This window comes from Lithobates pipiens, unplaced genomic scaffold (genome assembly GCF_037356315.1).
Source record: "Lithobates pipiens isolate NorthernLeopardFrog02 unplaced genomic scaffold, aLitPip1_a1.2 Scaffold_8, whole genome shotgun sequence".
Lineage (NCBI taxonomy): Eukaryota > Metazoa > Chordata > Amphibia > Anura > Ranidae > Lithobates > Lithobates pipiens.
This window is the reverse complement of record NW_027507903.1, coordinates 446577434-446592634: the sequence shown is the minus strand read 5'-3', so window position 1 is coordinate 446592634 and position 15201 is coordinate 446577434. Positions and strand designations below refer to the sequence as shown.

The 15201-nt window shown below is 40.5% G+C and overlaps 1 long non-coding RNA gene across 1 annotated transcript; it reads left to right on the top strand.

Moving 5' to 3' along the window:
• The first annotated feature begins 6293 nt into the window (after window positions 1–6293).
• On the top strand, window positions 6294–6795 carry LOC143963152 (uncharacterized). The gene is made up of 2 exons (XR_013270891.1): window positions 6294–6476; window positions 6589–6795. It is a non-coding gene; the product is annotated as an uncharacterized LOC143963152 (long non-coding RNA).
• Window positions 6796–15201: the final 8406 nt, after the last annotated feature.

Sequence of the window (15201 nt, the reverse complement as noted above, 5' to 3'; positions counted from 1 at the left end):
AGATTGTACCCCAGCAAATTCGGGATCTCTGTTTTTTCATGTTAAGGGAGGATTGCATCGTACACTCCTCTTGATTTATACCAGGACATTTTGTTTTAGTTTTGGCTTTTAATTTTATTTTCTGTGGATGGACTGTAATAGATATCCTGGTTCAACTTGTTTCCCGAAACTATCCCAAGTACTCAGTACAATTTAGATATATGGACAGTGTTCATGGACAATATTGTGATTGTATGGTTACATTTGGGAAGATAGAAATATTCTTTCCATAGAACAATAGGTTGCACTAGCGCAATTTGTATATAATTTCTTTTCTTCTATTGAATATTATGCGCTGTTTTTTCTACGGGTGAATTGATTTATCCATCCACCTCGCAGATTTTTGTTTAATATATATATATATATATATATATATATATATATATATATATATATATATATATATATACACATATATATATATATATATATATATATATATATATATATATATATATATATATATATATAGTAATTTTCTAGAAAAAAATAGGCAGCCCTCCTGCACAAAATCACGTACAAGTACGTGATTTCGTGCAGTGCTTCTAGGGCATGATTGGACACAGCGGGGGTCAATCAGTGGGTCCGGCGGGCGCAATGGGTGCCGGGACCAACTGTTTTTCACAGGAAAGGCTAAACGGCAATCTGCCTATGTAAACAAGAAGACTGCTGTTCTGTGAGGGAGGAAGATTGAGATATTGTGTTTCCGCTAAGCAGAAACACGGATCTCTGTCTTCCTCCAGTCACAGCATTTCCCCCACAGTTAGAAAGCACTCCCTAGGAGCACACCTAACCCTTTGATCACCCCTGATGTTAACCTCTTCCCTATATATTTATTTCTTTTTTTAACCACTTCAATACCAGGCACTTAAAGAGGAGCTGCACCTAAAAAAAAAATATTAAAAGCCAGCAGCTACTAATATTGCAGCTGCTGACTTTTAATAAAATCACACTTACCTGTCCCAGGTTCCAGCGATGTCGGCGGCAGATGACGAGCGATCGCTAGTCTCGCTGCTGCCACCGCCACCATCCTCTGTCAGGGAATCGGGAAGTGAAGCATGACGGCTTCACTGCCTGGTTCCCTACTGCGCATGCGCGAGTCACGCTGCGTGTCTCTTATGGTCCCCCGCTGTGTCTCTGGGAACTGTGTGTTTCCCAGAACACAACGGGGGGGGGGGGGGGGGCGTCTGCGGGGGTTCTGCGGCGGTCTGGCCGGAAGTGTGTGCAGTTACCTGGATTATCCAGGTAACTGCACCCCCCTCCCCCCCGAAAGGTGCCGATTGTGGCACCGGAGGGGGGGAGGGATCAGAATAGCGGAACTTCCCCTTTAGGGTGAAGAACCGCTTTAAACACCTTCCTGCCCAGACCAATTTTGAGCTTTCAGCGCTGTCGCACTTTGAAAGACAATTGCGCGGTCATGCTACACTGTACCCAAATGAAATTTTTATCATTTTTTTCCCACAAATAGAGATTTCTTTTGGTGGTATTTGATCACCTCTGCGGTTTTTATTTTTTGCTAAACAAATAAAAAAATACTGAAAATTTTGAAAAAAATTTTTTTTTTTGTTTCAGTTTCAAAACTTTGCAAATAAGTAAGTTTTCTCCTTCACTGATGGGCACTAATAGGGTTACACTGATGGGCAATGATAAGGCGGCACTGATGGGCACCGATGAGGTGGCACCAATGAAGTGGCACTAATGAGGTGGCATTGATGGACACCGATATGTGGCACTGATAGGCGGCACTGATGGGTGGCACTGATGGGTGGCACTGATGGGCGACACGGATGGGCACTGATAGGTGGCACAAATTGGCACTGATAGCTGCCACGGATTGGCATGGATGGGCATGGATAGGTGGCACAGGTGGGCAAGGGTTTGTCGGCACAGGTGGGCATGGGTAGGCGGCACAGGTGGGCATGGGTAGGCGGCACAGGTGGGCATGGATGGGCACTGATAGGTGGCATGGATGGGCACTGATAGGCGGCACAGATGGGAACTGATAGGCGGCATTGTATTATAATATATTGTACTAATGGATGCCAATCAGTGCCAATCAATAATGCATGCCAATCAGTGATGCCCATTATGGGCACTGATTGGCATCCATTGTGGCACTGACTGGAATCCCTGGTGGTCTAGGGTAGCATACCTTGTCCTGGGCATCCCTGGTGGTCTGGTGGCGTCCCTGGTGGTCCAGTGTGGGCATCCTCGGGGGGGCTGTGCTGATAATCGATCAGCACAGACCCCCCCTGTCAGAGGAGCAGCCGATCGGCTCTCCTCTACTCGCGTCTGACAGACGCGAGTGAGGAAAAGCCGATCACTGGCTTTTCCTATTTACACTGTGATCAGCCGTGATTGGACACGGTTGATCACGTGGTAAAGAGTCTCCGTTGGAGACTCTTTACCGAGATCGTAGTTGCCGGGTGTCAGACTGACACCCCGCAACAACGATCGCCGCGATGCGCGCCCCGGGGGCGCGCAGCGGCTCATAATCCTGATCACGTCATATGACGTCCGGTCAGGATTATGCAACCACTTTGCCACCGTCTATTTGTTATAGGGCGGGCGGCAAGTGGTTAAGTTGTTTTTTTTATAGCATAAAAAATAAAAAACACAAAGGTGATCAAATACCACCAAAAGAAAGCTCTATTTGTGGAAAAATAAGAACAGTTTTATTTCTGTACAGTGTCGCATGACCGGGCAATTGTTAGTTAAAATAATGCAGTGGTTAAATATTTTCCTCAATATATATAAGAACATAAAGTATATAAGGATAAAAATCCAGTTTGTTAACACCAAATGTCTTTACATTGTAAAAACAGCAGCGACGCCAGAATTACAGTACAAATCTGGAAGTAATACACTAAGCACACCAAGATTCAAGGAAGAATGCACATGCCTCTTGTATTTAGACAATATTTACTTATCCCAGACTCCAGCTTAAAAATTTGTGTGAAAAACCGTGAACGAAATTTCCTCAGGCCCCATAGGTGATACTCGCACGTCTCACAAAAAACACATTTTATTCCAGGCTCTGTCAGTTTGGTATGTACAGTAGCTCATTGCTCCTGTTCTGTATGCGTACAGCTTCTACCCTTCTTCTTATCTTCTTGGGAGCCGCCAAGTAAAGCTGTACCCATTGAGAGAGGCTGGTAAGGGAATAATACATCAATAAAGTGATTTGTTATTTATTTATTTTATCATAAATATTGATACATTGTGCATCCTTGGCCGTTCTGCTTTTTTTTTTTTGTTCAATGGATGTTGTTTTGCCAGCAACATTATAGATATATACAGTATATAGAAAATAAACGCCAAACTGAAGCCAAAAAAAAAAGCAAAAAAAAAAAAAGCATTTAATTTGCTGTATTTAAAGTAGATATAAACTTAACCAAATAGCATGTTGCTTGCGGAAGCACTGCATATCATAAATAATTGCTATTTTATAAATTTTTTTCCTAGGACCGTGCTATTATAGAACATCTCCCCTTCTTTTCTTCTTCTCTTAACATGGGGGATATGTTCTGTAGTCCACGGACATAGCTGGGAGCAATAATAACTGATAACAGTCAGCACAGGTATATTGCACATAACATTATCGGCTCACAAGATCTCTGGCAAGATCAACATGTTTTTGTTTTGTTTTTTGCACTTATTGAACAGATATTTCAAAAGCGTTTAATGGTATTTAACAGTCCACAAGGAAGCAAAAAAGGAAGGTTATTGTTAGGATTTGCATACGCTAAATTCTGCAGCAGCTCTTTTCCATGGTCCCTGCTCTCAGAAGCTTGGTTGAGAGCAGGGGGAGCCATTGACTCTTGTTGCTGTCAATCAAATCTTGCCAACAGAGAGCAGGGGTTGGGGCCCGAGCTGCGCTGTGTGTCTTAACCACTTAACGTCCGGAAGATTTACCCCCTTCATGACAAAGCAATTTTTTGCAATACTGAACTATGTTACTTTAGCTGACAATTGCGTGGACCTGTGACACTGTACACAAATAAAATTTTTGTCAGTTTTTCCCACAAATAGAGTTTTCTTTTGGTGGTATTTGATCACCTCTGTGTTTTTTATTTTTTGCGCTATAATAAAAATACAGACAATTTTGAAAAAATAAAAGATATTTTTACTTTCTGCTAAAAAAACATACCTAATAGAAAAAAATGTAAAAAATATAATGTCTTCATAAATTTAAGCCAATATGTATTCTGCTACATATTTTTGGTAAAAAAAATCCCAATAAGCGTATATAGATTGGTTTGTTATAACATCTACAAACTGGGGGATATTTTTATTTATTTATTAGTTTTTACTTGCAATGGCGGTGATCAGTGACTAATAGCGGGACTGCGATATTACGGCGGAAAAATCGGACACCAAACTGACACTTTTTGGGGAAAAGTGACACTTAGGTCCCTTTCACACGGGCGCTCTGATCAGGTCCGCCTGTCAGTTTTTCATAGGAAAAAAGAAGATATCACCTCTCAAGGAAAAACAAACAGGTAATAAATCCTTCTCTTAGACCCCTTTCACACTGGGGCGTTTTTTCAGGCATTTTTCAGGCGCTTTAGCGTTAAAAAAAGCTCATGTAAAATGACTGAAAGAAGCCTCATCTGCAATCCCAATGTGAAAGCCGAGTGCTTTCACACTGAGACCCCTTTCACACTATGGCATTTTTCAGGCGCTTTAGCGTTAAAATAAGCGCCTGTAAAGTGCCTGAAAGAAGCCTCAACTGCAATCCCAATGTAAAAGCCTGAGTGTTTTCACACTGAGGCGCTGCGCTGGCAGGGCGTCAAAAAAAGTCCTGCAAGCAGCTTCTTTGCAGCGCTTTTGGAGTGGTGAATACACCACTCCTAAAGCGCCCCTTCCTAATGAAATCAATAGGAAGCGCCTGTAAAACGCCTGCAAAGCGCTTTTGACAGCAGCGCTTTGTGGGAGCTTTTAACCCTTTATTTGGCCACTAGCAGTGGTTAAAAGCTCCCCACTAGCGCTAGTTTAAGCTGCGCTTTACGAGCGTTTTTTCGGGCGCTGGCAGTTTAAAGGGCTCTTAAAGCATTTGGGCTTTCACATTGGGATTGCAGATGAGGCTTCTTTCAAGCGCTTTACAGGCACTTTTTTTAACGGTAAAGCACCCGAAAAATGCCTAAAAAACGCCCCTGTGTGAAAGGGGTCTTAGTTCGGAAGTCATAGGTGCTGGCAATTGCTATTAGCAATAAACAGGAACAGATTCTGGACAGCCACACTCTTAAAAAGTAGCCTTCTTTGATTTAGAAAACCAGCTATGAATAAGCACTGCTGTTAGTGCGAAACGTCAGTTATTTTTGTCTGCTGTGATTTCCATCTTTGATTTTTTGATGTGAATTTTAAGGCTACTTTTTAAGAGTGCGGTTGTCCAGAATCTGTTCCTGTTTACTGTCCGTTTTTCAGGCAGACCTGATCGTAGCCTCCATTCATCCCCATGGGATGGCAGATGTCAGCAATGACATGTCTGTTGACATCTACTGATATCCGATCCAATCCTGTCCGTGAAATTTAGACAGATGGAAACCCTATTTTCCATCCGTCTGGCAGATTGGATCGGATGGGATCGGATGAAAATTGACAGGCGGTCCATTTTCATCCAATCGCCCCTTAGAGGAGAACAGGGCTCTGACAGGTCTGTCTCAGCACCATAAGCAGAGACGGACCTGTCATCCGCCTGCCCAGCGGAGATCAGCGGATCGATCCCCCGCTGAGCAAAACAGTCCACTGGGCAGAAAAGCTTGTGTGAAAGGAGCTTTATACAGTGACCAGTGCTAAAAAAAATATGCACTGTTACTGTACTAAGGACACTGGCTGAGAAGGGGTTAACATCAGGGGTGATCAAAGGGTTACATTTGTTTGTAGCCTCTGCTTACTCACTGTGTGGGAGGTGATTTAACTAGGGGAAGCCAAAGATCAGTGTTCCTGCTTTGCAGTAATACCTTCAAAAGAAATCCCTATTTGTGGGGAAAAAATTACATCAATTTTATTTTGGTACAGCGTTACACGGCTGCGCAATTATCAGTTAAAATAACATATTGTTATATTGCAAAAAATGACCTGGTCATGAAGGGGGGGTAAACCTCCCAGAGCTGAAGGTTTACAAATAAATAAATACACAAACTACTGCACGTTTTATAGGCCTCTTCCTTTTTGTATTTCTGCCAACTCCTCCACTTATCCACTTCCAATATTAACACCCATTCCCTATTCTCTTTCTATTTAGACTGGACCTCTCACATCTTCTAAAAAAAAACAGTGTCTATCCTCCAAACCAAACCAAACTGTGTGCGTTTGTGCCAAACTCTTTCTTGCAGCTTCGAATGCACACTGTGAGAAGCTCACAACGTTCAGTAAAATCAGAGTAAACAATTCAGGTACAGGAGAGGAGTATGTACAATGGTGCAAGATGAAAGGTAAGGCTGGAGACAACATTATAAGAATAGACCCTTCTATCTGAACTATATGTATTTTTTTTTTATCTCTAAGTGATCTGAATCCACTGCTTTTATTTGCTGTCTTTTCAAGGCTGATTGAAGGGAAATTGGTTGCAGAAACAGTGCTTTCCTACAATTATAAAGCCATTCATCACTGAGGGAAGGCCAACCCTGCAGACTAGTCTTCAAATCCTACCTCTAACCAAGATGAAGAAGATAGAGATGCAGCGCAAAGTCTCTCATTACTCGTCTTATTCAAAAGACAGTAATTTTTTGATAAATTAAAGATGTTACGAAAGCCTCTATTTTCCTTTCCGTTCTTTGTGCGTTCGGCTTGTGAGGGACAATAGAAATGTCTGGCATCTGAACCAATGAATGTGACCCCTGAGGCTTCTCAATCTTCCCCAGTGATAAAGGATGAACTCGGTGCCACAGGAGATAAACTACTGTTCCAGCGCATACTTAGACTTATTTCTTTAGCAGTAAAATCTCCTGTCAGTCTATTATGATTATTCAAAGGAAGTGGCAGCAAATACTTGAACTACTTTTTTTCTTCTCTAATTATTTTAATATATTTTTTTTTTTTTAAACTCGCTCAATTATAGTGTCTAAAGGCTTAAAGTTGATATAAAGCACTCACTTTTCTTGATTTGGCATAGTGAAATATTTTCCCCATGTAGCGCTGGTATTTTCAATACAGAAGCTATTATTTTTGTAAATGTAAGATTGTCTGAAGCTGCAGTTTGGCTCAGACTAATTATGTCAAAGTTCTGGTTTCTGTACCAGTTCATCTGGGTTGTGCTAGTTTCCACTTGGCCGTGGGTGTCGCTGTCACCACCGGTAAGTGTTGGAAATGCAACATACTGAATGCATTGGGTACCCCTTTTACTCAGAAATAGCCTGGTGGGAGTGTTTCAGCCTCTGTGCATTCTGGGCAAGGGTACTTAAGGTATATTTTTGGGGTTCATTATCCCGACCTCATGGCCCTCCTGGCCTGAGGTGTGTGCTGTCTTTCTCTATGTCTCGGGGCCGGCTGGTCTGAGGCTTTGCAACTGAAAGGGTGGGCCCAAAAGCCTTGGGGCCTACTGATCCAGGGGTGGTCCTGTGCTGTCTTGCCTGTGGGGAGAAGCTAAGTGACTGGAGGATCCAGGGGAGGACTTTTTCAGGAGAGGACCGAGCAACAAGGCTGGTATCTCTGGAAGAGCCTGGAGACTCAGTTGGAGGATGCATCCTGGGTCACCTATCACACAGTATCGCCAGATCAGCTGAAAGAAACTGGTACTGTGTGACAACTCTTTAATTTTACAACAAGTTGTATTTATATGGGAGCTCCTGCGCTGTATATAGAGATTGGAAAATGAGGTTCTATCCTAATAGGTGCAGCAAACACTTTATGAGTTGGCTCTCATTTGAATATAGATAAGTAAAAAATGGTGTTGCACTCCTAAATAGAACTCAGCAGCTACTAAATACTCAATCTGTATCTTAAAAAAGGTATCAAAAATATAATAATAATAAAAACTAAAAAACACACAGTGAAAACGTGCTTAATATATCTAAAATAATGATGTCAGGAAAAAAGTAAAACAAAGTGCATATGTGCATAGCATATCAAAATATTAAAACTTGAAGATGATATACAAGTATTTAAATATTTACGGCAATAGTGCTGTGATAAAATGTGTAATATAAAGTAATGAAGTGCATATAACAGAAAACTTCAAGACCGATTGGGTTTAATCAAGGTGACCCATAGATAGTCCAATCATGAAAAATGTGGTGAAATATCACAACCAAGTAAACATAGTGTAGTTGTGTGTTCACAGTGCCAAGCCAACTCTCTCCGTTAGGTGATTTCCACATGTTAGTGCTGGCCACACCAGGTAATTACCTTACTGCTGTAAGGTATACAGCGAAATAGCCTTTAATGGGGAACACTTGAATTCAGAAGATGGACAAGGGGAACTTCACACTTCTCTAGCGTCACCGTCATCCATCAAATTCCTCCGTGGATACTATCAGCATATACACTCAAGGAATAGATAGAGTCCACCATAGTATAGTAGGTTTAAAATATTATCAAAGTTTATTAAAATAATATTGAACTACTCACAAAAATAGGGGAGGACAGAGCGCACAGCAAACAGACCAACGAGCGTGTCACTCGGGTGTAGGCGTCACTTCCGGTATCCGACGCGTTACGTCACTTCCCGTGACTTCAACTGGGATATTTTCATGGCAGCCGAAAGTGGCTTTTTGAGAGGACTGGGCGGGTATACCCCGCCCACCGTTTTACATAGAGCGTCACGCTCAAAAGACATTAGGGGAAAACGAGCGGTCAGACGAACACAGAAGAGGGACCCAAAACTAATAGAAATTAAAGGGAATTTCATATAAATACGACGAGTACACTGCTTATTGCACAAGCCTAATAAATAACTGGGACTAACCCTATATAAATTATAACAAGACAATGCTCGCAGCCATTTTCTAGGAGACTACATATATGTCTCTACAATGGTGAGAGCGGCCATTTTTTTGGAGGTAAATGTCTAATTATGTGTTTGACACAGGGTATTCGTCTCGCTGTCATTTTGTTGGTGTCAGTGTCTATTAAATTTAAATGTCATGATCTTTTAATAGTTATTAGTCATGACATCATTTAGGGATGATTCTAAAAGACGGCTTGGAGGTAAGCAGGTGCAGAATTTTTTTTATATATAAAGGAATAAAATATATATATAAAAATAAAAATAATCATGTAAACCGCCATAAAAATAGATTTCAAATATAAAACGCAAAAAGAGATAAAAAGGTATATTTAATTTTACTAAAAATTATGAATAAAAAATATATAAAAACAACGGTAAAGAGGGATCGAGGAAGTGACGTATACATTACAAATCTTATAATATAAAATCTAATAATATATATAAAAAATATAAATAAAAAATTCTATGTCTATGTCTATGGTGGGATACTACCACCTTTGAGCAGTACTTAAAAGATGGTCTGGTCCCTAGACGACTCAGGTGGGACATCCCACCTAATGATGGCCTATTGAATCAAGAGTCAATTGATGAGTGGTTCAGGTTCTTTAACGAAAAAGGGACTAGAACTTCTCCAGTTCCTACTTAAAAGGAAGCAGAGGAAAATAAAGTAATAGAACAAAATATAGAGCAAATTAAAGGTGACCTAGAAATACATAAAGAGTCCGCTGAATTTCTAACTCTATCTACGCAGCTAAACAAAGACCTACTAAAGAAAGAGCAAAAAATACACTAGAGACATGGGAGATTTAAAAAATGATCAGGTCTTCAGGTGGCAGAGCCAATTGGGACATTTAGACCCAATTTCCACGTACTCTACACCTGAAAAACCTGTTAGATTAGAGGCAGTTGCACCTCTAGCTAACTCAGTCTCTGTGTCATATAAGCTGCCTACATCTAATGGACAAACAAGGAATAAGACGAATGACTCTCCTAAAACAACTAAACCAAATGATGGGCATAGTTTTCCCAAACAATCTACACCACAATATCCAGAACGGAGACCCTCGCAGAACCCCCAGACACCGAAAAAGGGATGGAAGAAACCCCACTGGAAAAAGAATAGTAACAACAATAAAAAGTCCGGTTATGTTGATAACTGGCATCACCCTCCTTATGAACAACCTTGAGGACCATATCATTCCCCATATGTAAGAAACCCTGTTCCCTATTATGAATATAATCGGAGAGAGAGAGAAGATTGGGGACCACCACAGGTGTACCATCCGCCGTATGACCAGTACCCAGTTCCCACCTATAATCATTATGCGCTACTCAGAGATTATCGGGATGAAGAAAGGGAAGATAATTACTACCAGACCTACTATCCTGACTCACATGATAATAAGGCTTTTTTAGGAAGAGGTCTAGATCATCATCCCCTGAAGATGAGAGACGAACAGAGAGGAAGAGAGATAAGTCCAAAAAGAAGAGAGACAGAAGAGCGGGAGCGAGAGAACAAGCGAAAAAGAGAATAAAAGGAGAAGGTGTTTTTAATCTAAGTGGTATCCCCTTAACGGCAGAAGAGACAGCCGTATTAGACAAAGGCCTGAAATTTGCTCCAAAAAAGTAAACATCTAGAAATATATAAGGGGCCTTAATATAAAAAAATACCTTATCAACAACCCTATAAAAACTCAAGCATCATTGTCAAATGATGTCATACACAGCACCTTAAGAAATAAGTCAGTTTTTAATCCTCAAATCAATAACAAAAAATTTGTAGATGTTTTTAAAAAGATAGTAGTTGAAGATTTGAAAACACTAGATATCAAGAAGCAGAAAGAACCAAATTATATGAAATGCGGAATCAAGAGATTAAGTGAACGCAAAGATATAGTGATCCGACCGGCCGACATAGGAGGAGTTATTGTAATCTTGTCAAAGACTCAGTATAATGAAAACATGGTAAATTTGCTAAATGACACAAAAACCTATAGTGTATTATCAAAAAACCCTGTGTTTAAGGGAAGAAAGGAACTCGAGTTGGTAGTGCATTTGGGTCTGAAGAAATCTGTGCTGAATAAAAAGGAAGCACAATTGTTAGTACCGGAGTCTGTAAGGACACCAATAATTTACTACCTACCTAAGCTCCATAAAGACAAAGTCAATCCCCCCCCCTAGGCCTATAGTAAACGGAATAGACTCACTAACTTTGAGGATGGGATCATATATAGATAGCTTCTAGCACAGCCCGCAGACGAGAGCACAGCGTAGGAGCAGGGCTGGCATGAGGACAGCGGACTGCAGCGATTGGCCAGGGGGCGGAGTCAGCGCAAGGACGTGTGCGCGCTCTACGCCCCGGCGTCAGTGGAAGTTGCTCAGTTACCACCCTCCCTCCCTTACCTTGGACGGAGTGGTTGTGGTAGAATCTACCGGGGGGGGGGAGGACTGGCTAACTTGTTCTTTTCTGTTTCAGGTTTGCGGTGTTGGATGTCGTAGCGGTTGGCGGGTGTTGGTCGATGCAGGTACAGGAAGATAACCCCTCCCCACAGAGAAGTTGATGCGGGACCCATTGGAGATATGGGCTCGTTGATGATATGCCATATAGTGAGGGTTGATATGGCTGATGGTGAATGGGTGCACTGCGGTAAAATAGTTCGGTGTCTTTGAGCCAGTATGTCGGCTTGAGGCCTAGTTAAAGGAATATTACCGCAGTGCTTGTTTGGATCGATATGCTAATGGGGTGGAGAGGGGGAGTTTTACTGCAGATGACCAACGCGCTCAGGGTTTGAAGATAAATTATGTTTTGTTGATATTTTGTTATACGTTAAATTATTATATTTTGATTAATAAAGAGGCTGCTACGGCCACTAAATACTCCAAAAGAAGGTGTGGTCTCATTTAATGGGAAGGGGCAATTATGGAGTTGGGTGGTTGGTACAGCAGCCGAAGCAAGTCAGTCATTCTGTAGTCATGCAACCAGTAGTTAAAAAGACCAAAGCGTACCTCCAAGATACAAAGCACATCCTGCAGATCCTGGGAGAATTCTCTAATGAAGGACCGTTTATCCTTGCAACAGCGGATGTAGTCTCACTATACACTATAATCCCCCATCATAAGGCTTGTGAAGCAGTTAAATGGGGCTTGAGAAAACATTCAGACCTAATTTGTTCACAAAGAAAATTTTTAGTCAAGTGTTTAGACTTCTGTTTAAAGAATAATTATTTTTGGTTTAATCGGAAGTTCTACCATCAAACAACAGGCGTTGCAATGGGTGCCAAGTTTGCACCAAGCGTTGCTGGTCTGTTTATGGCAAAATGGGAGGAAAATACGGTATTCTCTGATACACCTACAGAATTGGTGATGTATAAACGATATATTGATGACATCCTATTACTCTGGAAAGGAAGTAGCACTAGCCTTAGTGAATTCCAACACAAATTGAATCTAAATGACATGAACATAACACTTACATGGAATACAGATGAAAAACAGGTGATTTTCCTGGACCTTGCGATTATACAAGATGATGGGAAGCTACAAACAAAAACACACTTTAAAAGTGTAGATAAGAATAGTTATCTTCCTGTAACAAGCTGTCACCACCATAACTGGTTATTCAATATTCCTAAGGGACAGTTCATGAGACTGCGTAGAAATTGCAGCAAACAAGATGTTTTTCTAAAACAGGCCAAATCCATGGGTCAGAGATTCTGCAAGAAAGGCTATGATAATGATCTAATTATAGAAAAAATATCGGAAGTAGAGAAGATGAACCGCCAAGATCTCCTTAAAGAAAAAAGAACGCAAGATAATGGAAACACGAGATCAAACGATGGGGCCATAATCTTGGATTACAACAGCCAATATAAAACTGTGGAAAAAATAATTAAGAAACACTGGCATATCTTGTTGAACGATAAAGATCTACATAATGTTTTACCATCCACACCGAAATGTATATACAGACATGCCCCGACATTAAGGGATAGGATAGTGAGGAATATCCCAGATCCACCTACAAAGAATTTTACATTCTTTACAGTGAAATGCTTTTACCCGTGTAAGAGGTGCTTTGCATGCACTAGAGCAAGCAAACCCAATAGGGTATTTCAATTTTCATCTACAAGTACAGGTAATACACATGAAATCAGAGATTTCATTTGTTGCAACACAGAAGGTGCTGTGTATGTCTTAGAGTGTAGTTGCGGCCTACAATATGTAGGTCACACAAAGAGACCCTTGAGGATCAGGCTCAAGGAACATGTACAAAATATCCTAAAGGGATTCGACAAACATAGCGTCTCCAAGCATTTCGCTACACATCATAAAAAGGATCCTAGGGACCTGAAGTTTTGGGGTATTGTACCATACGCTAAACATTGGAGAGGGGGGCATAAAGTAAGGACTTTGAGACAGATTGAATCAAAATGGATATTTTTCCTTGACACCTTTGTCCCTAGAGGACTTAATGTGGAGTTCAATCTGAATTGTTTTATTAGTAATTTTTAATGCCCCCCTAACATCCCCTCCCCCTCTACTATTTATCTCTCTCTCTGCCGTACATTATAAGAATTTTTTATATATATTTTTTATATATATTATTAGATTTTATATTATAAGATTTGTAATGTATACGTCACTTCCGCAATCCCTCTTTACCGTTGTTTTTATATTTTTTATATTCATAATTTTTAGTAAAATTAAATATACTTTTTTATCTCTTTTTGCTTTTTATATTTGAAATCTATTTTTATGGTGGTTTACATGATTATTTTTATTTTTATATATATATTTTATTCCTTTATATATATATATATATAATTTTTTCTGCACCTGCTTACCTCCAAGCCGCCTTTTAGAATCATCCCTAAATGATGTCCTGACTAATAACTATTAAAAGATCATGACATTTAAATTTATTAGACACTGACACCAACAAAATGACAGCGAGACGAATACCCTGTGTCAAACACATAATTAGACATTTACCTCCAAAATGTCCGCTCTCACCATTGTAGAGACATATATGTAGTCTCCTAGAAAATGGCTGCGAGCATTGTCTTGTTATAATTTATATAGGGTTAGTCCCAGTTATTTATTAGGCTTGTGCAATAAGCAGTGTACTCGTCGTATTTATATGACACGCTCGTTGGTCCGTTTGCTGTGCGCTCTGTCCTCCCCTATTTTTGTGAGTAGTTCAATATTATTTTAATAAACTTTGATAATATTTTAATCCTACTACACTATCTATTCCTTGAGTGTATATGCTGATAGTATCCACGGAGGAATTTGATGGATGACGGTGACGCTAGAGAAGTGTGAAGTTCCCCTTGTCCATCTTCTGAATTCAAGTGTTCCCCATTAAAGGCTATTTCGCTGTATACCTTACAGCAGTAAGGTAATTACCTGGTGTGGCCAGCACTAACACGTGGAAATCACCTAATGGAGAGAGTTGGCTTGGCACTGTGAACACACAACTACACTATGTTTACTTGGTTGTGATATTTCATCACATTTTTCATGATTGGACTATCTATGGGTCACCTTGATTAAACCCAATCGGTCTTGAAGTTTTCTGTTATATGCACTTCATTACTTTATATTAAACATTTTATCACAGCACTATTGCCGTAAATATTTAAATATTTAAATACTTGTATATCACCTTCAAGTTTTAATATTTTGATATGCTATGCACTAGTGATGGCCGAACGGTTCGCCCGGCGGTCGTTTCGCGGCGAATTTCCGACATTCGCGGTCCGCACGTTCGAACGCCTTTTTCCGTCGTTCGCCGCGGCGGACTTACGTGTTTAATGTATACAAGAACTTTAACCTTTGGTGACACGTTTATCATGTGATACAGGACAGCCAATTGAGACATGACAGCACATGGACACTTGTACATTCCCCCTAACCTATAAATACACCCGATCCGGTGGCCATTTTACATTCTTTCTTCTGTTAAGATAGGGACAGGTTCCTGTGTGGAGTAGGGAGAGATAAACCACTAGCTATTTGGTACACAAAAGTTCTTTTCAGGACTGGTATAGGTGTTAGGTGTTGATAGGTTTGCTGTGCTGCTGATTCTTGCAGCAGCCTGAGTGTCTTTTGTTAGTTTAGAGAAAGGGAAAGGACGGTGTATGCTACAGGGACAGCCAGATTAGTCTTTCATCATCATCATCATCATCATCATCATTAGCTGTTACTAT